Source organism: Corvus kubaryi, unplaced genomic scaffold (genome assembly GCF_017639235.1).
Source record: "Corvus kubaryi isolate FWS band 111438036 unplaced genomic scaffold, C.kubaryi_AGA036_p1.0 37334, whole genome shotgun sequence".
In the NCBI taxonomy this organism is placed as follows: domain Eukaryota; kingdom Metazoa; phylum Chordata; class Aves; order Passeriformes; family Corvidae; genus Corvus; species Corvus kubaryi.
Genome location: NW_024581108.1, coordinates 15,056,800 through 15,077,616, shown reverse-complemented (window position 1 = coordinate 15,077,616; position 20,817 = coordinate 15,056,800). Strand labels below are relative to the sequence as shown.

The following is a 20,817-nucleotide window of genomic DNA, read 5'->3' as shown; positions in this document are numbered from 1 at the left end:
GTGTTACTCTGGCATTACTAGGGAACCTTGGGATAATTTTCCTTTCATACCTGCCTTCGAGGATGAATTGGTCCTTTCTGATAACACTGGAGACCAGCTGAAAGTGAAAACCACCCTCACATACTTTGAAAGACTCCATCTCAATGGCTCCTATTGTCATTATGACACTTACTTGAATTTCAGCTAAGGCAACCTACTGTAACTTTTATGTGTCTGTTTACAGCAAGATATCTCAAAAAGGCTGTCTGAAGTTAGCATCTTAAGTCTTCATATAGAAATGTAAAATATGCCCCAGTTTTTCAAAGTACACATGCAGCAGTTCTTGTATTTTAAAAACATGGTATTTTTTCCTTTTAGTGTCACTCAGAAATAAAATGAAAATTGGGATAATAATTATACAGCAGAGTGCATTGATTGCCAGTGCCTGATGCCAGGTACTAGCAGAAGTACACTTTTAAATATCCAAGCAATTAATTTGGAGATAGCATTTATTGATTGTGTAAAAAGTTCCTACAAGTCAATCTAAAATGTGTCATCCAAAGATGTATTGTTATAAATACAACAGTGAGCTTTGCACTGGATGTGCAATGAATGTAATGGGTTTTGAGTGATCCCAATTGCATTATTTATGCATCAAGTCACCTTAGATTTCACAAAGATATTTTCCCTGGAGGATTGAAACTATGGCAAATAAAAGCCCAGCAAACTTGGCCTTTGCTAAGGTGACACAATGGGGAGGTCACGGGAGGTTTTTTCCTATGTAGTTCTTTCATCTCCAGCTACAGGTTATCTGGGCCCCTCTCCCCACACAGGTGGCACAGCCCTACCCCAGCTGCCTCCTCTCTGGGGTAATCTTCGCTTTCAAGCCTGTCAGACCTGGTTTAGAGCAGGGTGACTGCAACTATGGCACAAAGAGATGGTGTGCAAATACCAATTAAAGTCTTGAGGCTTTGGTTGGCGCTGCTGGAGAGCTGCCACTCTGTGCATTCAGTGCACCTAAAACTTGAAATTTTCTGTTACCCCTTCCAAGGTGAGGACTGTTCTGCAGCCGGTGTTGCCACAGCGGAAGTGTGGTTCTTGAGCTCATCAGGAAAGTCAGGTTTAGATTTCAGCCCTTTCCTCCTTTTCTCCCAAAAGTATTCCAGAGGGTGTGACTATGAATGTTTATTTCCCTTACTGGTTTTATAGCTCACAGCATTCTTATACTGCAGAGTCTCCAGTTTGGGGGGATATCTGTGTTTAGTGAAGCCCTACCTGTCAGACCCTTGTTGCACAACTGAGAGTGAAGTATCAGCATTAATCTCCACAATGAAAATGTGTTTTGGGACTTTAGCACACATATGGTGAGGATTTTTTTAACCTACATTACTGTATGTAACTTTGCAGCTTAATTAATCAATTAGGATTAGTGCATTTGTAATCAAGTCCAGGAGTGATTGATGCATGCCATATTAATTGCAACATTCACATGAAGCATGTCGTATACACAGTCATTTTACAGCTGGATATCACATTGGGTTGCTCGTAAGCACTTAATGGCAGGAATATTTTAGACTTGCAATCAGGGAAATTGTATTGCACAATATGCTTTATATGTTGTACACCCTGCTTAGATAATAACTCCTCCATCACTGATGTATCCTCTTGCTCCTCCTTCCTGGTTCGATCGTTGGCAAAGTAGTCCATTTTCGAAGGCTTTTCTTTGCTGTGGAACAAGAGGTATAATTAAATTGTATCCCAGTAGTGAAGGTTTCTAATGATGATGAGCCAAAACTAATTGTATTGATTTGTTTATTACTGGCTTAGGAAGCTCATCAAACAAATGGACTGAAACTATTTCCATATTCTTTTCTGTTTGGTAAATGAGAAACAAATAACACTTCCATGTGTCTGTTGCGTGTGTCATGGCATTAATACTAATTCTGAAGACAGACTCAAGCACAGGAAGGGAGGTTATCCCTGGTGCACTTTTCTACAGCTAAGAAATGCCACAGTTTTTTCCACATTTGTGTTCTGGGATGAGCAAAATGAGGATATTTTTTTTTCTTTTTCAATATAAATGTTCTGACTGCCAGAACTGGGGAGTAACAGGCTATGCCCAGAAAGTAGAAAGATCGGGGCAAAAGAAAGGAAATTGGTATTATATTCGTGTCTCCCTTTGTTCTGCACATTTGTTCCTTGGCTTCTTTATTAAACAAAACTGGATGAATAACGTGAACTAAAAATGTCTATGAATATTCATTTTAATTTTTAGATTAATTTACTTCACACTCTCACATTAAATCTGCAAACAGTCAAGCAATCACATCTGGTATAAACGTTTGCAGGAAGTAAATTTTGCTATTTCATATAAGAGATTTTGTAGGAGAAGAGTGTTGATTTTGAATGTGCAAAGACGTGTCACTGCTCACCCAGTTGTGGGCTGGACAAAAATTTCTCTGCCTCTGTGAAAAATCACTTTTGTTGCATGATGTCTTTAAAATGCTGGGCTTTTTACTGCTAAATATTTGTGATCAATTCTTAGAGCAAGAATCTGTCCAAGTTCATTTTAACAGTTGCTGATCTAAAACCATTGAAGCCACCAATTCATTCATTGGCTTGAGTGTGTTTCGGATCAGGCTCCTCATGGATGCTGTTGAGAAAAACCAGAGCTAGGAAAAAAAAGACTAAGTTAATTGTCTAAATTGTTGTTTTAATTGAGTTTAAAGGACTGATTGTGTTGAGGCCGTGAGGATGTGGATTCCTCCACAGTGAGATGTTGTCTTGGGCTGTGTTTTGCTCTTAGATAAATACAAGTAAAGTGGCCACCCTAATCAATTTAGAGCCTGAATCTGCTTCCTGTCGAAACAAAAGCAAGTGTTTTATTCTTAGGAGCTGCATAATATTAGATAAAATTGCTATTTATACATGTGGAACCATCCCATTCCTTTTCTGAAATACAGCTTCCTCTTGCACTCAGCTGTGTGTTTTCAATTACAAATGTTTGCCACATCTCACATCTCTTATATGCTGTAGCAGATGACACATTGTGGCAACTTTTGTTCAACTAGCAGGTTTTGGTCCAAAGAGGATTCAGTAAAGTTGGAGGGTGAATTACCCTTACATCCCTTGAGAAGCTGATCCTGTCAGCTTGGCAGAGCATTGCTCGAACTGCTGCACAGCATATTATGTCTACACTGCGGATAAGTTAATGGCACTGGAAGCACAGCTAAAGGTAGAAAGAATTATACACCACAGTTATTAAACTTTGACCTTTATGATGCTTTAAAATCATAAAACACTTTAAAATAGGTACAGGATGGCACTTCTGTGGGGCAAACTGCCTCTCAGTACAACACACAGCATTTATAACTGCACCTCTCTTCATATTCCAGTTTCCTTACGTAGCAGTTACAGACTGGCAGTGCCACCTTACTTCTGGTTATGTTTTCTGTGGAGATCTGCTGTTAGAGGCAGAATCTGGTATCCTGTGATGTGAAGCATCACATCCTGCCTGTTCTGCCTCTCGTGCTTCCATTGCACAGCTGTGGTGCTTTACAGGCTTCAGCATTAACCTCTAGCCCTGGAGCTGGTGAAAGGAGACCCAGCTGAGGCACCTGCTTTTTCTTCTCAGGCACAGATGTGTGAAATAAGCATAAACAGAACTGAGGAGATTCAAAATACCACTCAGAAACTTACGTTAGGACAACTTGGCTTTCTTGCTTTCTCTGTATTTATTGGAGAGAAAGCCTCTTTTCACAGCTACTGGAGTCCTTTTCAGTCATATCCTAGAGAGATGATTAGACATAGAGGGTTACTTAGGGGCTCTGAGTTGCCTTGTGAAGCTGACTCTCTTCAGTGGCTGTGGAAAACCTGGGGAAAAGTGTCTCAATTAAGTTGTGTGAATATCCTCTCTCCCCATGCTGTGCCTTGTGCTATAATTATAAGGCAGCTTTTATTCCGTATTTGTTGCACTGATAGGCAAGGGAAGAAACACAGGTATCAGGAAACAAAAAAATTCAAACTAGATCCATGACTTAAGCTTATCCCCTAACAAATAGCTCAAAGGTAAATATTTTTCAGTCAGGATTTAGATTTGGCTCATTTTAGAGATCCAAGACCCTTTGCAAAATGTGAATATTTCCTGGTTCAGGTCTCGTAAGTTGCTATCTTTTTTCGTTCATGCAAGGCTTACTGGCCCTGGGTGACAGAGTTCACCACCACCCTTGAAAGTTTACACTTACAGAGGTAAAAAAGGTGCTTTTTTTTTGTGGCAACAAACACAGGACTTTTTTTCCCCCAAGCCAGCTGAAAACCTGCCCATACATTTGTGTGCACAGTGTTATTTTGTTTAATATTTACAAAACTTGTGGAAGTTTTTGCATTTAAAATGGAAGGTGAATCAGAGGTCTTAAGAGCACTAATGAGCCAGTCCTGAAAGAGAGATTTCCATCTGTCATGTCATTTGACTGAAGTTTGAGTTCAAGAAAAACAATCTCTCAGCCACTTAGTATTCAGACATTTGCATGTGCCCTCCAGTTTCTTAGTTTTGCTCCAAAAGTCAGCTCCGTGGCTACTCCACACTTTAATAATACAAACTCTGACAGTTCCATTTTTTCTTTCACCTTGCAATAGTAAAAGTATAAAAAATGAAAAATATAAATGCTGAGATTGGTCCCACAGGTATAAAGAACATGTATTGAGCACCAGAGTTCCAAAGCAATAGGGGAAGCGCTCAGCAGCAGGACAGGAGCAGCCAGCACTTGAAAGGTCAGATTTTCTGCACACATTTAAAAAGATCCAGTGGCATTTCATTGCAGAGCTATTAGAAGTGCAGAAAGCAAAAACTTCAAACCCTTGAATAACACGTTTTTATTTTTTGCTTTCACTGTTTTTATGCCTTTGCATTGCTTTCATGTTGCACAGATGCAAGCGTTGGAGTGCAAAGCGTTCTCAGAAGTATGTGTGGCTATTCACTGTGCCCACTGTACCTCAGAACAGAAGAAAGGTACCGTCAGTGTCTCCTTATACTACAGAAGAGCAAAAGAAAGAGAAGTTTGTCACCTGTCAAGGCTGTGTAGTGGTAATGACCCTCTCTGTGGTTCACTGGAGAGTAGCAGATATTCCAGGGAGAAGCTGTCCTGTAGAGCAGACATCCCTGTGGCTAAGATATTAGCTTCTTATGGTGCTTATTCCACACACATTCTGGGAAGAAAAACCTTGGAGATGGGTTTTACTATCAGCAAAGGCTGACAGGGCTCCCATTAGGTAAGGGATGCTTTTACCTCCTGTTGCACTAACAGCAAAGTAAACAATCTCCTGAATGCTTTTGAAAATCCTTTCTTTTGATGCTGGGATGTTTGTAAATATGCAAACAAAGAGGGATGAGAGAGGACCAGAAGTGTCAAGGGATTTTATTTATGAAGCTATTGACAAATACCTTTTGCTCTGTTTACTCACCTCTTCCCTTAAGGAGAGAGTAGATAATGCCAAGGATTTTTATGAAACCAGCTGAAATTCTATTACAGCACCAAAGCCCAGAATTTTGTTTTTTAAATTTCACTAAGATTGATATGCTGGACATGGGATAGTGGAGGAGACAGGAAAAAAACAGAGATAGAAAAAAGCCTTGAAGGGGTCCTTCAGGCCAATTAGAGATGGTAGACAGTGTTTTCAGATTTAGATAGGTCTGAAAATTAAAGCACTTCAAGTTCATGGAAACCTGTGAAATGAAGGAATCTAAAGCCATTATTTTTCCGTTCTTTCTATCATAAAAATGAATCTTTGACTGGGCATATTATGGCTGCCGTCAGTGGGAACAATTCAAATTCCTGTACCCTGCAGATAAAGAACCCCAAATTGCCTCTTCCTAAATATATCCTCATGGACAGCTGAAAAGCTGGATGGCCTTTGAGAGGCTCTCAGGTGCAGTTTGCAGAGTCACAGCCGCTGTACCAAGACCAGCGATGTTTCAGCACGCTTGAGTGCACATTCCCAGGGGCAACACAGAGAGTCGTGGTGCAGACAGTGGTGAGGTGCTTGAGGACAAGTCTGGTTTGGAGGTGACCTGTCCTTTTGCAAACCCAGGAGGATTTGCTTGCTTTCAGAGCTGCCTGTGCAAAACTGAAACCTCACTTGCCTAGTGAATCAGCCATAATTCTTTCCCCATGTAGCTTTCACTGACTCTTTCTGAGAAAGAGAGAGCACACATGCTTTACCTTCCTATTGCAGAGGAGAAATCTTGGCCTCAGATCTCAGATTGCCTGGCTCTTTTCCTCTTTATTTTTCTTCTTGCCCAGCCTTCTTCCGACAATTATCCAGCTTTGCTGTTGTAGGTTAAATAATTCAGGTGGAATGAACTGTGAGTTGAAACAAGCGGACAGTGTTCCACCACTTGTCCATTTAAGTTATTTGCAAACTGTCCTGAAATAGGACCTTTTCTCTGTATCTTAAAAGGTTACAAGTGTTCCAGGTTGACTTATGACTGTGTAGTATAGTAAGCAGCTGTGTTCAGTTTTAAATAATCAGGCATGAAATACATTAACAATTTTTCCTTACTGTATAACTGAACATGTATTCTTTCATTTTAAGTTTTCTTTTGGCCTGACACTAATGAGTCGTGTCATTGCATTAGATTGCACTAGATTTTCTTAACCTTTTTTTTAATACTTCTTCATTGCACTTCATATTATTGGCTGCTCCTATTAATTCCACCTGCAGTTCCAGTTCCCAAGTTCATGTTAAACCAAGGTACGTATTTGACTCTCATAGAGTCAATGTCTCATTTTCTAAAAATCTTAACTTCCCCCAAACTTCCATCAATAGCAACTTTGAAATCCATTTGCAATGTAAATGACTCCCAAGTATCCTGCTGTGTTCCAGAACGCTTCCTTCTTATTTAATTGCCATAGACACTCTAGTTACTAATTAGGCTTTATTGTTTATGATGTTGCATTTCATTAATAGTTGTGATAAAAATTGCATGTTCCAGCAGATTTTTTGCATGTTAATGCCACCAGTGGGGTAGAATTCAGAATTGATGGCAAAGAGTTCATCTCAGAGGTTTCAGGGTTGCAGTCTTATAATCACATAGTGAAACTGCCCCACAAGCATGGTCTTGAAAAAAAGAGGATTCATGTTTGAGTCTCATGTCTAGATTCTTTCACTTCTCATACGATGGAATAACTTTAAAGTTTCTTTAATTGTAGTGAAGATACTGGAAATATCATCACAGTAATTTACAGAAGAAGTGCTTCAGATTACATAAACAAATATATGTTTATGTGTATTTGAATGAAAAAGTGAATGGTTAGGAAAATTTGGAATATAGTTTGAGCTAAGAATTTTTTAGGTTCAGGAGCTACTTAACCCAAAGCCTGTAATTAAAAATACTAAGGACAACTTAAGGCTGAAACTTTAGTTCTAGGTACAGGAAGGGAATGGGGAGTGTCTTAGATGGAGGGCAGCCAAGAAATCACTGAACAGATAATATATAACTCAGTTCTGTGATGAGGAAGGTACCTTAATTTCTGAATAGATGAGTTTTGCACCTCCCAGTCTCATGGATTCAGGGAAAGGATCTACATCCAAAAGCTCTAAAGTCACTCATGGGACCGCTCTGTCCCCACTGTTTCACTTCCCTCCACAATACCAGTATGGCCCATCAGCTTTAGTTCTACCTTTGGTAGTCTTGAAATAGCATCTGGCGTGCACTGGATCACGCAGAGAAAATGGTGCATTGCAGTACTGCTGGTATCTGACAGTACAGAAAGCCACATTGATCCAAGTTACTTTTTACAGCATAGCATGATTATACCAGGATCTTGTCCCAGTGAAGCTATGTTTGCTTCCCTGTGCTGAACAGAGGCCTTCTCCCTTCTCCGAGTCCTGCACAAAAACTCTGAGGGATGAGAGCAATGAGAATCTCACTGATGTTTCCCTGGAAGAAAGAGCACAGGCAGAGACTTCCCTGGACAACCCACCCTCAGTGTTGAATGCAATTACAACAATTCTCTCATTTCCAAATTTCAGCTGCGTCTGCATTTGGGTAAACAAGCTTGCAAATCTCAGACATTATTTCCTAATGGAAGCTGAGGCTTTCTTGCAAATACAACAGGTAGAGTCCTCCTATTAGCTGCCCGGGCCAAGTAAAGGTAAAGAATACATTTAAGTGAGCCAACTAATTTTGTAACCTCATCAACATGCTGTTGCTCCACATCTCAAATGCTCACTAGTGGCACATTCAGCACCATTAGCAAGATGCTAAACAATTGCCACAGTCTTAACAAGAAGTTCCTTTTTCTGGATCCAGAGTAATTCTTCCAGGCTGAAGGTGTATTGAGCTGACCCAGTGAGCAGAGCAGCCCAGTGCTGGATACTGCCAGTCTGCAGGGTGTAGAGTACAGGATTTGTCCTGCAGCTGAACAATAGCTGTCTTTCACCTCCCCATCTCTCCTGATGCAGCCCTTTCAGCTCGTGGGGAAACTTTGGTCTCCTAATGACTTGCCAGACTGTGTGATTAAGAATGATTTCTTTTGTGCCGTAGCAGAAAAAGATTTCAAATAGATGTGATAATGGTATTGCATTCAGCATGTAAAGATCTTTGAATATAAACGTGGAACAGAATGTACTTCTGTCTCACAGAAAATTGCATTTAGAACTTGTTGCCTGCTTCGCTGCTTTTGTAATAATGCTTCAACCTCAGACCCTGGATCGCAATATAAATATGTTGGCGTTTCACACAAAGGAATCAGAGAACAGCTATTATCTCCCAAAAGCTGAGAAATTCTGGAAGGTGCATTAAGACATGATGGGATCCTTCCACTTGCGCCTCCCAGAAAGTCACAAAAGATACTGTTTTGGAAGAACTAACTTTTAAAGAACACTTTTCATAATAGGATTATGTCATGCTGGTTTTTGCACATACTGGCAAGGCCACAGATCTGCTGCAAGAGCAAAAGACAGGCAAGAGAGTAAATGCCGGGTTAGAAGTTCTGACTTTAGCATAGCCCAGAAGAGTTAGTAAGTGTCACCACAAATTCATAATTACTTTTCATTTGTCAGCCATTGTGTGTAAAACACAGTGAAAATAAAACTAAGATTTACACGCTTAGGTACCAAAAGTTAGATGTTCACTCCAGGGTCTGACAGTGATTAGATTTCCCAAGGTGCATCTGGAATTTCTGTTCCCATGTCTACATGTTTTCCTTGTGAAAATCTTCCACTTAATAAATAGCTTTAGTTTAAATTAATTCTGAGGTACAGCAACTTCACTGGTAGCTGCTGGGTAGTTATTACTTTAGAAGGTCAGGCTATTTGGATAGACATTTCTTGAATTGTTTTATTACTATGTAGACAGGAGACATGGAACTTGTTTGCGCTTCACTCCTCTAGCTAAAGTTAAATATATTTTGTATTGCACTGCTTTGTTCTACACAGGTGTATCCTTAATTCAGAAAAGCAGAAGAACACTGAGTATTAATCAGCCATGTCAGTTTTCTGAATATAGCATGATTCTTATAGGTCATATTTGCATTAAACTCAAAATAGTGCATAACAGAGATTACTGCCGTTTTACTGAAAAAATAATAAATCAAAATTCAAACCTCATCTTTAAATTGAAACTTAAGCATTAAGAAATGGCCAGTGACACAGCTTGTATAGTTCTACTTCGGAAATTATTAATTTGAAATGAGATTGAATTTTGAACCATCGATAATTGCCATAAAAGGGAAAACACATTCTGGCCCTCTTTTTTTTGTTCCAGCTCATCCTCATCACTACGAGAAAGACACCCTGTGGGATATGAGCTGCCCTGGCCACAGCTCTTCTCTTTCTGCTGGGAACTAAGTGTTCTACATCACTCTTGATATTCCACAAAGTTAGGGTGCTGGGCAGTTTGCCTTGTCAAGACTGGAATGTCACTCAGAAGTAATTTGCTTTGCTTGGCTTTGTAGATTTCATCAGATTCCTAATGAGCATTTAAGGGGAGAAAAAACCCCAAACCCTTTTTTCTGTCTTGATCTAGCCACTCTTGTAGCTAGCATAAGATCTGTTTTAAAGACATTGGGACCATATGTTATGCACAGATTTCGTAAAGTTATTTTTTAGTATGAAAAGATCCAACAACATAGAGAGCTTAAAGAGGAAGTTTGAGCTGGGATAGCTGTGTGTGGATGTCCTTATCCCTGTATGTACCTAATACATCCTTGAAGATGTATTCTGCACCACCTTGAACTAAGGCAGCTTCCCAGTCTGAAATCCTTCTCTCATCAATTCAAATCCCTTTCCAATGCACAAGCTAGTTCCAGCTTCTCACACCAGCCATCCTCTGCCACATCCCCTTGCTTGTAGTGACACTTCCAGCCTATTCCAAAAATTTCCAGAAGATCCCGTGGGATATGGGTTGTCCTGACTGTAGTTTCTCTCTTTTGGAAGCAAAGTGCCTCATCTCTTTCATGCCACAAGCTACCAGGGCCCAGGGTCCCCTGGTGCCCCCAAAGGCAGTTCTGCGGGGTCACAGGCAACCCATTGGACTGACAGCAGAAAACAGACTTGTGTTTAGACAGCATGAGAAGTGTGCAGTGATACACAGTAACCTCCTGAATGCAAATATGTGTGACATTTCCATTTTTGCTGTTTTCGGGGGAAGCAGCAAGCGAGGTCATTGTAATGAATTGGTAAACATCACGCTGTATTACATATGAAATTCATTTCCCAGAGCTCAGGAGCGGGGCGTTAATGCCATGCTCCCCACTATGGTGTTTGCTTTGTGATATTGGTTCGATGCTGTGTTCTAAAATACTCGTACCCCAGTCATACCGTACCACTGTGTTATTAGCCTAAATCTATGAAGCCAAAAAAGACGAGGAAGAAAGCTAATTTCACTTTTGGTTTTCAATTCTTATGTACTGTAACAGAATGTGAATAACCTCATTACTATACAAATTCTGTGTGTCACATAATGACCTCTATACTGAAGACCAAAGTTTGCATAATTGAGGAGAGACTCACCTACAGCAGTGCTGAAATTCATTAGCATAAGGCTGAAATAATGCTAAGAAAATAGCATTTGATGTCACCTATTTAAACTGAAGCACTGGGTGTTTTCTTTCCTTTGGACTTCTTAAAGGCATATGCTTATGATGGGGAACAAAACTTGTCCTACTGAATCTGGCAAATAGTGAGAGCTGGTTCTGTAACTCACTGGCCCTTTACATAACAAACAGGAAAGAGCTGTTCTTATGTAGCTTCGCAGTTTCTTGCAAAGATCAGTGAAGTACATGTTACCTAATAGGCTTATTTTTATAGGCGATGTGTTAATATATTTGTCTTGACTTTTAAGTGTTCATCCTTCATGCTAGGTTCTCTGTGGTAATTAAAATACACCATAAATTGTATCCACTGTAATTAACAAAATACCCTGTAATTATCTGTTGATCTTTTGCGCCTGTTAAATAACTACTGGGATGTTTCAAAGCTGTGTTATTTTTGTATTCCTTGAGATAAACCTACTGCAAAATGTTGGTAATTCACTTAATATTGCAGCATAGATCAACTTTGGAGTGTTTCATGTCTCCTCTCTCTTCTCACTGTAATGTTATGGCAGTTCTATTGACTATCATTCTGTTAAAAATCACATTTATGAATGACACCTGCATCCTGCCAGCTGATGACAGTATCCTGGGGTATGCAGTTATCAAGGATCACTCTGCAGGCAGCTCTTCCTTTCATCCTGCTCTTTGTCTTTACCATGACTGCAGACAGAAATTCTGCATGAATTGCGAGAATTCAGAACCTGAGTTGGAAAAAGGAACAACTCTTATCTGAAACCTGCAGGTAGTTAAACCTACTTCAGTGCATCTGCTCAGAATGAGAGAGAGTTGTGAGCCCTATGGTAATAAGCACAAACATATAAAAACAATCCAAAAAATGGCAAAACAGTTCTGCTTACCTTCATTGAAGGTAAAAGTGTCTGTGTATGAATGTTTGTAATGCAGTCTTGGAACAAATGCACCAGCCACTGCTTACTGCAATGTTTCCCAAACGTTTCCCTTTTCACAAGTATTAATTCTAGCTAAAACACAGGCACCCTGCCAGATTTTTTAATATTACCAACTCTGTGGTTGTATAAGAAGTATGAGGATGCAATTTGTTGTAGTGTTTTATTGGAAATCGAGGTGAGCCCAAGTGGAATTATATAGGTGTCAGGGTTAATTTTCTTACTCTTCATGGAAAAAACATTGCATCCATTTCCTGCAAACTTGAATCTCCAGTGATAGTAATAGCTTGCAGCCATGGTTGTGTGTAATGTAGCAGTCTTCTTGTCTTCAGAGATTTATGCAAGTCGTTATTTAAAAATAGAGATCTGGGAGTCACAGCTAGCTAATTAATCTGTACCAAGGAAATCTAGGTGCTTGGCCTTTCAGGCATCCTGTGATGGCTGAGTAAACTTGCAATCCCATAAAATTCTCACTTCTATGTTGTTTGGCTTTTTTTTTTTTTTCACTCTTCATTTTTGTTATATGAAAATTAGATGCTGAACCAATCAGCTTATTTCAGACACAGTTTTCAAATATTTGTATGGATCTAGTCCAGAATTTGACATGAATTGGAAACAATCAGTGTACTGCTCTCCACCATGGACTGAAGATTTGTCAAGCATAAGCCTGTCAGGAATGTAACCAGCTAAGTATTGCTTTCAGATTCAGATATTAATTTACCACTGCAATAATTCATCCTTCTTACCTGATATTATTGTGGTTTTCTTTTGGTCGTGTCAGGATGTTTCTTGACATCTATTGTCATATTGCAGTTAATTTTAACAGCCCTATGGCCAAACCTGAAAGCTGACCAATTGTTAAAATAAGACCAAAAAAAAAAGTCTCTATTGTATTAATTCATACTATCAGTAAATAGGAAAGGTAAAACCATGTAACCATAATGGCTTGATTGGAAGTAGTAATTTTCTCATAATGAGTCATAGAGTGAATAGCAGTAGTCCCCAATTCCCTCCAAACAGAAATAGTAGGTAATCAAACAGCTCCAGTCCAACTAGCAGAATCTTATTGGTTCAAGATAATCCTTTTTAGGTTAATAAGCCACTAATTATTTTTACAGTCTTAACAGTGTGCACGGCAATATCCCAGTCTTCATTTGGCTGTAGCCTGAATGACATGTAGTTTGTGCCACACCAGATTGGAGAAATGCAGTTCACAGGAGTGGCTGGATGTCACGATATCCCTCACAGCCTCTTTATTCTGACAAACACATTATTATCCATGATTTGTTTAGTTATTCGTTACTCTAGTGAAGAATTAAATTAATTATGTTCTTTAAGTTGTATGTATCTATAAATTGATGTTATCCATCTCTGTGGAGGCAGAAATTACAGACTTCAACAAAAGATCCTGTATAAAATTTTGAATATCTATGCTAAGGTTTGAATTTCTGCAACAGCTGTAGGAAGGTTTAGATCTAATTGTAATCACATAAAGAATGTAGGTGTGAAAAGGACGTTCATGTAAGGCCACAGTTCCCTTCAGTGGAAACAGGTGGCAGTCCCACACAGGGCAGGGGAGCTTGTGGTACGGAGCTGAAATGAAACTTAAGTAGCAAAGCACATAGGGGTTGTGTATCTGTATATGGTGAATCTGTGTCAAAATGTCACTGATATTGTGTTACTTTTTGAGCCTCTTTCTTCTGTATATTTACACAAAGAAAGTCTCCTCTTTAACCTCCTTTTTTGCTCAGCAGAACTGGTATAATAACTGTAATATCCTGACATATTTTACATATTTGAGTACGCTCACCTTCCAGGTGAAGGCAAATATATTTGCTGGCCTCTGTTCCCACAACTGTTTGGAAATACAGTATTCCTGGATCAGTTGGCAAGAAACAACAAACATCTCACACCAGCCAACCTCTGTGATGCAGAAAAGATAGATGGTGATGCCCTTAATCAGTTTTATGTCTAGCAAACTCAAGTGGTAACCCCTCAATAATTGCTAAGTTTTATTCCTTTATCTGAGCAGCGTGTCTTGTTTATCTCACACATTGCAAATCTTCCAGTGTAAGACTCAGATGCTGTTATCTTAGTCAACTCAAATGATTCACATTATACAAATGGCTCGTTTTGACACAGAACTGTGTGGAGACTCTTCTCTTCTACCCATGCTGTATCACTGAGCAGTGCTAAGTGCAAATTACAACCAACTTCCCCATTCAAAGATAATTTTGGTCAAGTAGTTAGATGGAATTGTTCGTGTTTTTTCCTTAGTTAATGCTCAGTCTTAATAATTTTTGTGAATTGTCATCCATAGGGCTTCTTTCCTGTATTTGAAATAAAAACTACTGAGGTCTTTTTTTGGTTTTGTCAGCAAGAGTTGTAATTTGATCCAGAGCAGGGTTTTTAACTTTCTATTTCTTAGTGTCAAATGAAAGGAAGAAAATTGGTAAAGGTATTTATGGTCCTGTAAGGTAGAAGTGAGAATAATTCTTGTTCTTGCAGAGTCCTTTTATGAATATTCACAGACATTATGCTAATTACAGTGTGGCCATACCTACCTGTAGGGAGGAATGAACTGATGCAGGTGTGAATAATGTCCTGTTCCTGCTTATGGTGGTTTTAGTCCTACATGTTGAAATTGGTGGAAGAAGACTCCTTAACTCATATGGGAATTGGATTTGACTCTCCCTGCAATCCAAGGAAAACAACTCAAACTGTGCTTTTGTGGTGTCCTACATCAGTATTTAGGAAGATTTCATTCCCTCACCTATCTACATGCCTTAATGACATCCTTACAATCTTCTTTTCACCTTGTCTCCTGTGGGAAATTCTGTGTGAATATGGGCTAATGCTGATATCTAGGCTTATTTAATGAATTCAGCTGTAATAACACATTTTCTAAAAAAACAACCTGTGGAGGCAGCTGGGATGCTTGTCTTTTCTAAAGTACTAGAGGAGTACTGATAGGCTGCTGGCTGCCCAGCATAGGCAGGTATATTGCCTTCTTTAATAGTAAATTGTATTTCTACCTTTCTATGAAATTTAGCTTTTATCTATTATAGCTAGTCCTTCTAGGGAAAACTCAGTCCACAGTGGCCTCATAGGGAGAAATATTTAGCTCAGTAATTATGACGAAGGAGACTGACCTACATTATGTACATTCCTTCTATTCTTCTCTTTTATTTCACTCTTTGCTCCCAACCAGTTATGACAAATCTTATGTAGCCTAATGTAAGCAGCTAGTAAAGAGCAAGAAGTGACTAAATATAGTAACCAGAAAATACTTTACCAGGAGTAAATATGTGCCTAAATATTGTTTAAATGCATGACATAAATTGTGACCTCTTGATCTGCTAGTTTTATATTATCTTATGAAATTAGAACTTTTAAATTAGTCTTGAGGGAGAGAGATGCTGCAATTCTCAGAACTTTTTCCTGCCCATGAATAGAGACAGTTTAGCCTGGCCTCTGGTTACATTTGTTTACTTTTTATTTGTGAAAAATGCAGGGAGGAGTGATACAAAACTCTCAGGAGTTCACTCTGTGATTAACTGTGACGTAATTGACAGAGGAAAACAGCAACAATTCATGCAACCAGTAATTAATCTCTACCTTTATGGCCTCATTTGCCAACTGTCTCCATATTTGACAGCAAAAGTGACTTGCAGAATGTTTAATTTAACAGTGACAGCTAAGGTATGAAATCAGATTTCAAGATAAACATCTTCTGTGGCTTCTGCTTGCAAAAAGAGTAGCCAATTAAGTGTGCTTTCTTAGTCCTTGCAAATATTTGCCGTAGGATTGACATAGGAAATAGAACATTTTCCCAGTCTGGGCAGGAGCCCCACCTCAATGCTCCCCTCTGCTGTGTGTTTTCAGGAGCATTCTCAATTTCATGGACATGAACCATGCAGGCATGTTAGTTTTCTCCTTTCTCTTCTTTTGCCTCTGTGTGTAAAAGGGCCAAATCACATGAGATGCTGACTATCTCCCATGGGGAGCTGCATGCCCTAGCAGGACATGGGCAGTTTGACATATCCCAGGAGACAATTTGCACCTCTTGGGATTGGTAAAACAAGTAACTCAGAGATCAGGCAGTGAGCAGCTGCAGTGAATTCTTTCCAGAAAGATTTTCTCCATATTGTGAGGGGAAATATTTTCATTTGCGTGGTTTTTGTGAACAGGCAAACTTGCTTATCTGACCCCACACCACATACTGCTGATCTATAGCAGAAGATTTCTCCCTTCTGCTCTGCCCTGACAATTTGAGATTCTGTCCACGTTCTGCATTCTCTGGACAAGTCAAACAATCTGCAAACAGACAGCTGCAGCCCAGAAAGGAGAGAGAAATTTTACCATAAAAGAAGAAATTAAATTAGGGTCCTGCTCACCTGCATTTGATTTTTAAAGTAAATACATTTGATATGTTTCCCATTTAGTACTATTGAAAGGGCAGTTTCCTGACACCACTCATATAAAACAATCAGGAATGTGGATTCTGGCATCCCTGTATGTAACAGGACTGTGCTTGTCAGAATCTTTTTTTTAATTAAGTTGGAGTTGGTAAGGCAAAAAGATTTTTTTCTTTCTGTAAGCTTTAATGTGCTGTTGTTTTGAATTTGTCATTTTTATTTGCCTATGAGTTTTGTTTTGATTTTTCTTGAAGATTTCTAGTAACAATAATTGTTTGCAACAGGAAGATTCATGTGAACTGACTTCCATTTTAAACATAGTTCCTGTGAAATGAAAGGGGATTGCAATGTGGATGTGGGCAAAGAGGACTGATGCATCCATACAGTGCACTTCTGCTCCAATGGTAAATATATTTTCATGATTAATAAAGAGAGAGTAGAAGCCATTGTACTCTGTTAGGGTTTTGTTGATGGCTGCTCCCCAGAATACTGAAAAGATGCTATCAATACTCTTGACACTCTGCTTAATCAAGATGTGACCCTCCAATGCAACCAGACAGTGTGCTTGTTTCAGAGCTGGAACAGTGCTACAGTTAAGGAGTCGTGGTTGCAGTTATTTTTGGTTGTGAGATTTTTTTGTAATTTCATTAAAATTTAATCAGTGCCATTAAATAATATTTAATGCCACTAAAGTGCTGTTGGATACAAATAGGAAATCAATCAACTTGTGCTCTGAGTGGCCGTCAGCTGTGGAACTGCATAGGTACCGCGGGGAAGGGCTGCACCTCGCACAGCAGACAAAATCAGATCAATAATAGTATGTTTAGTTCGGCTTTTAAAATTGCTCTTGCTTGGAATGTGCCAACGGGCACCTTCAATATCAGATATGTGGGCTTGGAAGAAGAAGCTTTCAAGTGCATCCTTAATGTTTGCAACTTGCTAAGTATTTTTGTTCCTTAGGTGCTGCACATCAAAAGCCAAAATTATAAGAATGGAGATCCCCTGGGCAAGCTGGAAAGATACATCAAATATACAGCATGATGTTAGCCTGGTGGTGGAATCAGTCAGGACTGCTCCTTGATGTGCTTTCCAGCTTGAACAGTAGGTCATCCTTATTGGCTCAGTGCAGTCAGCCCTGTCTGTGTACACAGATACGCTGGTACAGGGCATCCTAAGAAACTGTGACAATTGAGACAGGTTTGGAGCTAAACCGCACTCTGCCTCTGTTACAGCCAGTCCCCAGTGGGTTAATGGAGTAGGATAGCTTCCTCTGAAGGATTTAGGATGATCCCATTAGCTGCAATGTATATTTGTTCACATTCCCTACCTGTGGGGGCAGGGGGAAAAGGGATTACAATCAGTAGCCACTAGCAAAGAAGAGGTCTGCTGACTGTCAGTAATGTCTTTATAGGACTGGGGAAAACTGAGCAATTCTGTAAAATTTCACAGAGTCCTGACCAGAGACTTATGTCTTCCTTCAGAAAGTCCATGTGAGGTGAGTTTTCGCATAAACTCAAACTATTTCAAACACTCCTGCTGGGTCTGGCCAGAATGCATTTGACGATTCCTTGCAGCTGTTTAATTCCAACATAATTGCCTTTGAGATTTCCTTCCTGATTTTTCTGTGTAAGCTGCACTAAGCTATGTAGATAAGAAGCAATCTATACATTCTGTGTATAGGAGTAAATCCAAGACTATAACACAGATGGACAGAAGCAAGCAAAAGACTCGATTCTTGTAATTTAAAATACATTGAATGTGAATCCCACTGAGGTGAAATATCTAATTTCCAAGAATTTCCTGGGGCAGGAAGCATGAGGCTGCTTTATTCCACACCAGTCACATCAGTCCACAAATTAAAAACGAATGAAACATGTTTAAAACAATTACACACACCTTTTTTGAGTTCTTCACAAAATAAATTTATGTAAGCCATCCAATGACTAGCAAGCAATTCTTGCTGACAAATATGATAATAGTTAAAATTGGTGCTACATAATTGTGCTGAAAATGTGCTTTTCCCCTCTGATCACACAAAGATGGCTTGGTCAACCTTCTGTCATCTATAGGTAGCAGATGGAAGGAATTAATGTCTGTCCCTTTTGTATGTCATTCCCCTTGATATTAAAGCCTGCCTTACTCTCTTTGCACTCTAACACCTTGCCATATCAACAGTACCAATTCCGATTGGTTTTTTTTTCAAATAGATCCTAAATTCTAAATGATACATCAAAATATTCTTGCCAGGGCCTTTGAGCACTCAACCTCTTGGAGCAGAGCCATGGACTATACAAACCATTGCATTAAACATTTGGTCCCTGACAGGTAGGTGTGGGAGCTGTTGAATACGATTTGAAAAAACTAAGAGGGAAGGAAGGAAGGGTGGAAGCTCCATTCAGAAGGAGAAGGATTGTATTAGTGAGGGGGAAGAACTGAATACCCCACATCCCCCAGTTCAGCCATATCTAATCTGCAAACTCCTCTAAGGAAAAGCAAGATATTCACTGTGTGCAGCTGAAAGAGCTATTCAAACGATGCAGTAGGAGCATGTTGCTCTGTTTTGTGAATTTAGCTCCTCACACCATCTCCATCCCAGCATGAGAGAAGTCTGTAAGCTCAGTGCAATCGTATCATAATTTGGATCTCTACAGGAGACTGAACTCACATCACCAGAATGCATCAAGCCAATGCGTGTGTCAATGCACAGTTACATATATACCACGGTTACAGGCCCATGGTGACATTTTTCAAACTAATATATTGACAGGAGTACCAGGATATTTTTTAAGCATATCCAGAAGGAAAAAGAGCATTACAGTGAGGAAGAAAACCCAGCAAAATGCTGACACCCAAGTACATTACTTAGTGTGCAGTTGCATTAATGAACCATTGCTTCAAATCCCAGGTTTGCCAATAGTGTCACTGTTCGTTTATCAAGGCAGAATCATCCTGGATGTGAACAGAATGCCTGTATAAAAGATAACTTCTCAATCCTCCCATACCATACATTTCCTTGAGCCCATTACAAAAGATTTATTTCTAAATTGGAAATTTTTTTTTCAGCTGGGCAGAATGAGACTGTTTGTTGAACAAATGGTGTTAAAATCCCCAAGGCTCTGACTTACTTCAATAACGACCAAGACTACTGCTTGAGCCAGCTGATGCTCTTTTAATGAGCGCTGCTTGTCAGAGGATCATATCTGCAAGTTGCTGTATAAAATAACCATTTTCCATGAGTTCATAAAGCAGCCTCTCGTTTGAAATGGATGAAGTGTTGTACCAATCTCTGCAGCACAAAACAGACACTTGTTTGAACTGAAAGGGGAAAAAAATCCTAACCCAAAGTATTTGACAAGGAGGTTTTTTTCTTCTTTTTCTAAAAAATTGTTTTTCCTGTCTATGACAGGCTGCTTTGTGTTCGTACACAAAAAGCTCAATTGGTTCAAGACAAAAATGCTGATATACGAGCTTCAAAATGAATTTCAGCTTTGGCCTGATTGAATTAATACGAGCATGACAGGTTGCTTATTTAGCAAACTGAGTGGACAGTAAGATTAAGCCTTTTTCTGTGACAAGACATCCCAAAAAAGTCTCTTGCTGTCCCTTGTAAGGTTTTTCAAGGCAAATCAAGAAGAGACTCCTAGATAAATCAAAATGACAAGTTCAAAACATGTGAGCCTTTTTTTAAAGAAAGATCATCTCCATAACAAGCCCAAGCTTATTAATGTTGCATTCTGACAAGCACAACCACTTTATGATTTTGTTGGGTCCATGGACCTGATCATGCCATGTAACTACTGTACTGCTACTGCTGCCACTGGATTCAAAGCTAGGATCGCAAAGTTAAAGAACAGCATTTAGTAGCCCTGCCATCAGTCTGTTCTTTTTAATATATGTGTTATTTATGGCTGCAGGTTAGGTTATACCCTTGAATATCACATTTCTCACCAGAAACAGCAATGAGTAATTGGGTACTGCAGGGTTTAATGTGCAATACTGAGTCATTTTGATTAGACCCATATTTTATCACTCACACTATTAACATCAAAGATTTTTTAAACTACAATACTCCATATAGTTGGTATTATTGTGAATTAAGGAAATCAGGTTCTAACATGCTCAAGTACCTTGAGTTTTCTTTGTCTTGTGCATATCAAACCCACCTAGGTCACTGGTAAAATTCACCTTGTACGTATGTACAAACTATCTCTGTCCTATGAAAATGAACCACTAAAGTTAATTCAGATTTGTTCAGAGCCTTGAACAATGTAAGTAATGAATCTTTCAGACAGTTAATTCAAGCTGAACAAAAATAGAATCCACTTAAATGTTACTACTGCTTGGATTGAATCTTACCAGCCTTGATAGGTCTGAAGATCCAAGCCTCAGTGGATGAGATCTGCAAATCCCAGCTATGAT

General features: G+C 39.3%; 1 protein-coding gene across 5 annotated transcripts in view; it reads left to right on the top strand.

The window, feature by feature from the left end:
* Positions 1–20,817, top strand: part of ST6GALNAC3 (ST6 N-acetylgalactosaminide alpha-2,6-sialyltransferase 3) — a 215,317-nt gene that overhangs the window by 169,356 nt on the left and 25,144 nt on the right. The window lies entirely within an intron of this gene.